The 7,668-nt window shown below is 35.4% G+C and overlaps 1 non-coding gene across 1 annotated transcript; it reads right to left on the bottom strand.

Annotated features, from left to right (window-relative positions):
- Positions 1 to 7,091: 7,091 nt before the first annotated feature.
- Positions 7,092 to 7,198, bottom strand: LOC127747409 (small nucleolar RNA R71). Its single transcript, XR_008009208.1, has one exon. It is a non-coding gene; the product is annotated as a small nucleolar RNA R71 (small nucleolar RNA).
- Positions 7,199 to 7,668: the final 470 nt, after the last annotated feature.

The following is a 7,668-nucleotide window of genomic DNA, read 5'->3' on the forward strand; positions in this document are numbered from 1 at the left end:
GAAGTAAAATGCCACATGAAGGTTAATGGAGATAACAGATGCCTAAACAAACAAAATATGAAGGTATGTATAACAATAAAATTGAATGAAATGTTTCTAGCTGACTTCATCAAATTGAAACATACAGCATAATGGAATAGTGTAAATGGCAGAGGCTTCTTAATTACTTAGTAACTTGCATGAATTGAAATGCATGCTTAAGCATTTACTTTTCCTCCAATGCTTGCCTAATTTGTCAGCGCAGCAAATAACTATGGAATATGAAGCATGAATCATTCTTTTTATATTAATTCTTTTTATATTAAATCACATTGTTTTCACCTTAACATTTATGAAGAGAAAAGGCAGTGCTACAGTGCAAGAAAATAAATTAGTTTAAGATGAGAAATTCTGTGATATTACTTCACTTTGCTTGCTATCTTAGTTTGAAATTTGATATAACCTTATGTTTTACGCCTTGACCCTCTTGAACTTCATGTTCAATCCCCTCATTGAATTCACTGCTTCCTCAGCAAGCAGAGAAAATGCAAATCTCTAAATATTAGGGTGTCACATGGAAAGCAAAAAGGAAAAGAGGTTAAGTGATGAGCGGATAATTTATACACTTTTTGGCATTCTTTTTAGGTAGTTTTTAGTATATTTTAGTTACTTTTTGATATATTTTTATTAGTTTTTATGTAAAAATTACATTTTTGGACTTTACTATGAAATTGAGGGACATGAGCAAAAGTCTGATTCAGAGGCTGAGAAAGGACTGCACTCTAAGTGAATTTTATAGAGCTACAGAAGCCCAATTGGCGCGCTCTCAATTGCGTTGGAAAGTAGACATCTTGGACTTTCTAGCAATGTATAATACTTTATACTTTGTTCGAGATTTGACGGCCCAAACTGGCGTCGAAACGCCCACCAGAGACCCTTTTCTGGCGTTAAACACCGGAACTAACACCAGAACTGGAGTTAAACGCCCAAACTGGCATCCAAGCTGGCATTTAACTCCAAGAATAGCCTATGCATGTGAAAGCTTCAAAGCTCAGCCCAAATACACACCAAGTGGGCCCTTAAAGTGGATTTCTGCACTATCTGCACTCAGTTACTTATTTTCTGTAATCCCTAGTAACTAGTTTAGTATAAATAGCACTTCTTACTATTGTATTAGAGAGCTTATGCCATTTTTCACATTTGGGAGGCTGGTCATTCGGCCATGTCTAGACCTTTCTCTCTTATGTATTTTCCAATGGTGGAGTTTCTACATCTCACAGATTAAGGTGCGGAGCTCTGCTGTTCTTCATGAATTAATACAAGTACTATTGTTTCTCTTTCAATTCATGCCTACTTCTTCTCCAAGATATACTCTCGTTCTTAATTCAATTAAGTCAGAATGAAAGGGTGACCCGTGATAATCACCCACTATCTTCGTTTCTCGCTTAGCCAAGATCCGCGTGCCTGACAACCACAAGCGGTCTACATGATGTTCAACGTAGTCATTGGATGACAGCCGGAATATAATCTCTTGGGTCTCTGATCCATGGATTTGACTCGCGCCTGCTGACAACAGAGCATTCGAATCTGTGAGATTAGAACCTTCGTGGTATAGGCTAGAACCAATTGGCAGCATTCCTGAGATCCGAAAGGTCTAAACCTTGTCTGTGGTTTTTCAAGTAGGATCTGGGATGGGATGACTGTGACGAGCTTCAAACTCACGAATGTTGGGCACAGTGACAGTGTGCAAAAGGATAGAGAGATCCTATTCCGACACAAGTGAGAACTGACAGATGATTAGCCGTGCGAAAACCGTACCTGGACCATTTTCACTGAGAGGACAGATGGTAGCCATTGACAACGGTGATCCACCAATATACAACTTGTCATGGAAGGGAGCACGCATGATTGGATGAAGACAATAGGAAAGCAGAGGTTCAAAAGCAACAAAGCATCTCCAAACGCTTATCTGAAATTCCCACCAATGAATTACATAAGTATCTTTATTTTATTTTATGTTTTATTCATCTTTTAATTATCAAAACGTCATAACCAATTGAATCCGCTTGACTAAGATTTACAGGATAACCATAGCTTGCTTCAAGCTGACAATCTCCTTGGGATCGACCCTTAATCACGAAAGGTTTATTACTTGGACGACCCAGTGCACTTGCTGGTTAGTTGTGCAGAGTTGCAAAAGTGTGAATGTAATTTTGTGCACCATGTTTTTGGCACCATTGACAGGGATTGTTCGAGTTTGGACAACTGACGGTTCATCTTGTTCCTTAGATTGGGTAATTTTATTTTATGTTTAAGCTTTTTATTTTTATTTTCAAAAAATACAAAAAAATCTAATAAAATCATAAAAACCAAAAAAATTTTGTGTTTCTTGTTTGAGTCTAGTGTCAAATTTTAAGTTTGGTGTCTTGAATGTCTTTCTTTCTTAGATTTTTGAAAATTCATCATGTGTTCTTTCTTGATCTTCAAGTTGTTGTTGATGATTTTCTTTGTTTAATCTTATGATTTTTTTGTTTTGTGTTTTATGTTGTTTTTCATATGCATTTTTGAATCCATAGTGTCTAAACATTCAAAATTTCTAAGTTTGGTGTCTTGCCTTTCTTTCTTTTCTTAAAAATTTTCAAAAATATGTTCTTGATGTTCATCATGATCTTCAAAGTGTTCTTGGTGTTCATCTTGACATTGAAAGTGTTCTTGAATGCATTTTTGGTTTTGATCTTAAATTTTTATGTTTTGATTCATCTTGTTATTTTTCTCTCTCCTCATTGAAAATTCAAAAATAAAAAATATCTTTTCCTTTTTCTTCTCATAATTTTTGAAATTTTGAGTTGACTTGGTGAAAAATTTTTAAAATTTAGTTGTTTCTTGTTAAGTCAAGTCAAAATTTCAAAATAAAAAATTGGGGGGGGGGGGGGTTATTTAATTTTTTTATTCATGTTTGATAATACATTTTAGTAAATAATTCAAAAAAATGAAGGTTCAAAACATAAAGCAAAGGAATCACAGAGAAAAAGAGATCACGGAGTTAAAATACCAGTAAAGAGGCACTTTGGGCATTAAACGCCAGAATGGCTATCATTCTGGGCGTTTAACGCCAGTAAAGGTATCATTCTGGGCGTTAACGCCAGAATGGGCAGCATTCTGAGTGTTTAATGCCAGAAACTGCAATATTTTAGGCGTTCAGAAAAATACCCAGTAAAGAAGGATTCCTGGCTGGCGTTAAACGCCCGTAGAGGTTGACAAGTAGGCGTTAAACGCCAGAATGGATAGCATTCTGGGCGTTTAATGCCAGGATGACACAAGGGAGGTAATTTTGTTTCCAATTCGAATTTTTTCAATTTTTCATGTTTTAAGTCATAATTTTTTTGCATCAAACATGTTTTAAACGTTTATCTTTCAATTTTTTTATGTTTTCAAAAATTTTAAAACTAATTTTTCAAAAATCTTTTTCTTCATTTTATTTCATATTTTCTGAAATCCTTGCTAACAATTAATGCTGTGATTCAAAAATTTCAAGTTTGTTACTTTCTTGTTAAGAAAGGTTCAATCTTTAAAATCTAGAATCATATCTTTTAGTTTCTTGTGTGTTTTTTTGTGATTTCAGGTATTTTCTGGCTGAAATTGAGGGACCTGAGCAAAAATCTGATAGGAGGTTGACAAAGGACTGCTGATGCTGTTGGATTCTGACCTCCCTGCACTCAAGATGGATTTTCTGGAGCTACAGAACTCCAAATGGCGCGCTCTCAATTGAGTTATAAAGTAGACATCCAGGGCTTTCCAGCAATATATAATAGTTCACACTTTATTCGAGTTTAGCTGACACAAACTGGCGTTCAACGCCAGTTCTATGCTGCATTCTGGAGTAAAACGCCAGAAATACGTCACGAACCAGAGTTAAACGCCAAAAACACCTTACAACTTGGCGTTTAACTCCAAGAGAAGCCTCTGTACGTGTAATGCTCAAGCTCAGCCCAAGCACACACCAAGTGGGCCCCGAAAGTGGATTTCTGCATCATTTACTCAATTCTGTAAACCCTAGTAGCTAGTCTAGTATAAATAGGACATTTTACTATTGTATTAGACATCTTGGGATGTTTAGTTCTTAGACCGTGGGGGCTGGCCATTCAGCCATGCCTAGACCATCACTTATGTATTTTTCAACGGTGGAGTTTCTACACACCATAGATTAAGGTGTGGAGCTCTGCTATACCTCGAGAATTAACGCAATTACTATTGTTCTTTTATTCAATTCAAGCTTATTCTTGTTCTAAGATTTCACTCGTACTTCAACCTGATGGATGTGATGATCTATGACACTCATCATCATCCGTCCTTATGAACGTGTGCCTGATAACCAGCTCCGTTCTACAAGCGAGAGCTAGAGTGTGTATCTCTTGGATTCCTGATGCACGACGCATGGTTGCCCTCGCCTGACAACCGAGCCTTCCATTCCGTGAGATCAGAGTCTTCGTGGTATAAGCTAGAATCCATTGGCAGCATTCATGAGAATCTGGAAAGTCTAAACCTTGTCTGTGGTATTCCGAGTAGGATTCAGGGATTGAATGACTGTGACGAGCTTCAAACTCGCGAGTGTTGGGCGAGTGACAGATGCAAAAGAATCAAGGGATTCTATTCTGACATGATCGAGAACCAACAGCTGATTAGCCATGCGGGAAACCGTAGAGGACCATTTTCACTGAGAGGATGGGAAGTAGCCATTGACAATGGTGACACCCTACATACAGCTTGCCATGAAAAGGAGTAAGAATGACTGGATGAAGCAGTAGGAAAGTAGAGATTCAAAAGGAACCCAGCATCTACATACACTTATCTGAAATTCCCACCAATAAATTACATAAGTATCTCTATCTTTATTTTATGTTTTATTTATCTATATTTTCGAAAACCATAATAACCATTTGAATCCGCCTAACTGAAATTTACAAGATGACCATAGCTTGCTTCATACCAACAATCTCTGTGGGATCGACCTTTACTCACGTAAGGTATTACTTGGACGACCAAGTGCACTTGCTGGTTAGTTGTGCGAAGTTGTGACAAAGTGTGATTCACGTTTGAGAGCACCAAGTCTATTGGCGCCATTATTGATGATCACAATTTACGCGCACCAAGTTTTTGGTGCCGTTGCCGGAGATTGTTCGAGTTTGGACAACTGACGGTTCATCTTGTTGCTCAGATTAGGTAATTTTCTTTTCAAAATGTTTTCAAAAATCTTTCAAAAAATTTTTTGTTTTAATTGTTTTCGTTTTTCTAAAAATAATTTTCGAAAAAATACAAAAAAATTATAAAATCATAAAAATCAAAAATATTTTGTGTTTCTTGTTTCAGTCTTGAGTCAATTTTTAAGTTTGGTGTCAATTGCATGTTTTTAAAAATTTATGCATTTTTCGAAAATCCATGCATTGTATTCTTCATGATCTTCAAGTTGTTTTTGGTAAGTCTTCTTTTTTTATCTTCATATTTTCTTGAATTGTGTCTTTTGATATTTTTCATATGCATTTTTGCATTCATAGTGTCTAAGCATGAAAATTTTCTAAGTTTGGTGTCTTGCATGTTTTTCTTTTCTTGAAAATTTTTCAAAAATAAGTCTTGATGTTCATCTTGATCTTCAAAGTGTTCTTGGTGTCCATCTTGACATTCATAGTGTTCTTGCATGCATCATTGGTTTTGATCCAAGATTTTCATGTTTTGGGTCATATTTGTATTATCCAAAAAAAAGTATCCTTTCCTTATTTTTCTCATAAATTTCGAAATCTTTGGTTGAACTAGTCAAAAAATTTTAAAATTAGTTGTTTCTTGTTAGTCAAGTCAAGATTTCAATTTTAAAAATCTTATCTTTTCAAAACTTTTTCTAAAATCAAATCTTTTTCATTTTTCTTTTGCATTTTCGAATTTTATTTAAAAAAAAAGTGATTTCAAAATCTTTTTCTTAATTTTATTTCAAAATTTCAAAAACTTTACTAACAATTAATGTGATTGGTTCAAAAATTTGAAGTTTGTTACTTTCTTGTTAAGAAATGTTCAATCTTTAAATTCTAGAATCATATCTTTTAGTTTCTTGTTAGTCAAGTAATCAATTTTATTTTTAAAAATCAAATCTTTTTCGAAATATCTTTTCAATTATATCTTTTTAATCATATCTTTTTCAACCATATCTTTTCAAATCATATCTTTTTCAAAATCAATTTCAAAATCTTTTCTAACTTCTTATCTTTTCAAAATTGATTTTCAAATCTTTTTCAACTAACTAACTGACTTTTTGTTTGTTTCTTATCATTTTCAAAACCACCTAACTACTTTTCTCTCTCTAATTTTCGAAAATCACTAACCATTTTTTAAAAACAATTTTCGAAATTTCATCCCTCTCTCTTCTTTTTCTATTTATTTAATTATCTACTAACACTTCTCTTCTACTCAAAATTCGAACCCTCTTCGCCCCTCTATCTGTGTTCGGATTTTCTTCTTATTTTCTTCTACTCACATAAAGGAATCTCTCTACTGTGGTAAAGAGGATCCCTATTATTATTTTCTGTTCCCTTCTTTTTCATATGAGCAGGAGCAAGGACAAGAACATTCTTGTTGAAGAAGATCCTGAACCTGAAAGGACTCTGAAGAAGAAACTAAGAGAAGCTAAAATACAATAATCCAGAGAAAACCTGAGAGAAACTTTCAAAAAAGAAAGGAGATCGCAGCCAAAAATAATGCAATGAAGGTGCTTGGTGACTTTACTGCACCAAATTCCAATACATGGAAGAATCATCTCAATCACTGCCATTGGAGCAAACAACTTTGAGCTAAAGCCTCAATTAGTTTCTCTAATACAACAGAACTGCAAGTTTCATGGACATCCATCAGAAGATCCTTTTCAGTTCTTAACTGAATTCTTGTAGATATGTGATACTGTTAAGACCAATGGGGTTGATCCCGAGGTCTACAGGCTTATGCTTTTCCCTTTTGCTGTAAGAGATAGATCTAGAATATGGTTGGACTCTCAACCTAAAGATATCCTGAACTCTTGGGATAAGCTGGTCACGGCCTTCTTGGCCAAGTTCTTTCCTCCTCAAAAGCTGAGTAAGATTAGAGTGGATGTTCAGACCTTCAGACAGAAAGAAGGAGAATCCCTCTATGAAGCTTGGGAGAGATACAAGCAAATGACCAAAAAGTGTCCTTCTGACATGCTTTCAGAATGGACCATCCTGGATATATTCTATGATGGTTTGTCTGAATTGTCTAAGATGTCATTGGACCACTCTGCAGGTGGATCCATTCACCTAAAGAAAATGCCTGCAGAAGCTCAGGAACTCATTGACATGGTTGCAAATAACCAATTCATGTACACCTCTGAGAGGAATCTTGTGAGTAATGGGACGCCTCAGAAGAAGGGAGTTCTTGAAATTGATGCTCTGAATGCCACATTGGCTCAGAACAAAATGTTGACTCAACAAGTCAACATGATTTCTCAGAGTCTGAATGGATGGCAAAATGCATCCAACAGTACTAAAAGAAGCATCTTCTGAAGAAGAAGCTTATGATCTTGAGAACCCTACAATGGCAGAGGTGAATTACATGGGTGAAGCCTATGGAAACACCTATAATCCCTCATGGAGAAATCACCCAAATTTCTCATGGAAGGATCAACAAAAGCCCCAA

This window comes from Arachis duranensis, chromosome 4 (genome assembly GCF_000817695.3).
Source record: "Arachis duranensis cultivar V14167 chromosome 4, aradu.V14167.gnm2.J7QH, whole genome shotgun sequence".
Taxonomy (NCBI): Eukaryota; Viridiplantae; Streptophyta; class Magnoliopsida; order Fabales; family Fabaceae; genus Arachis; species Arachis duranensis.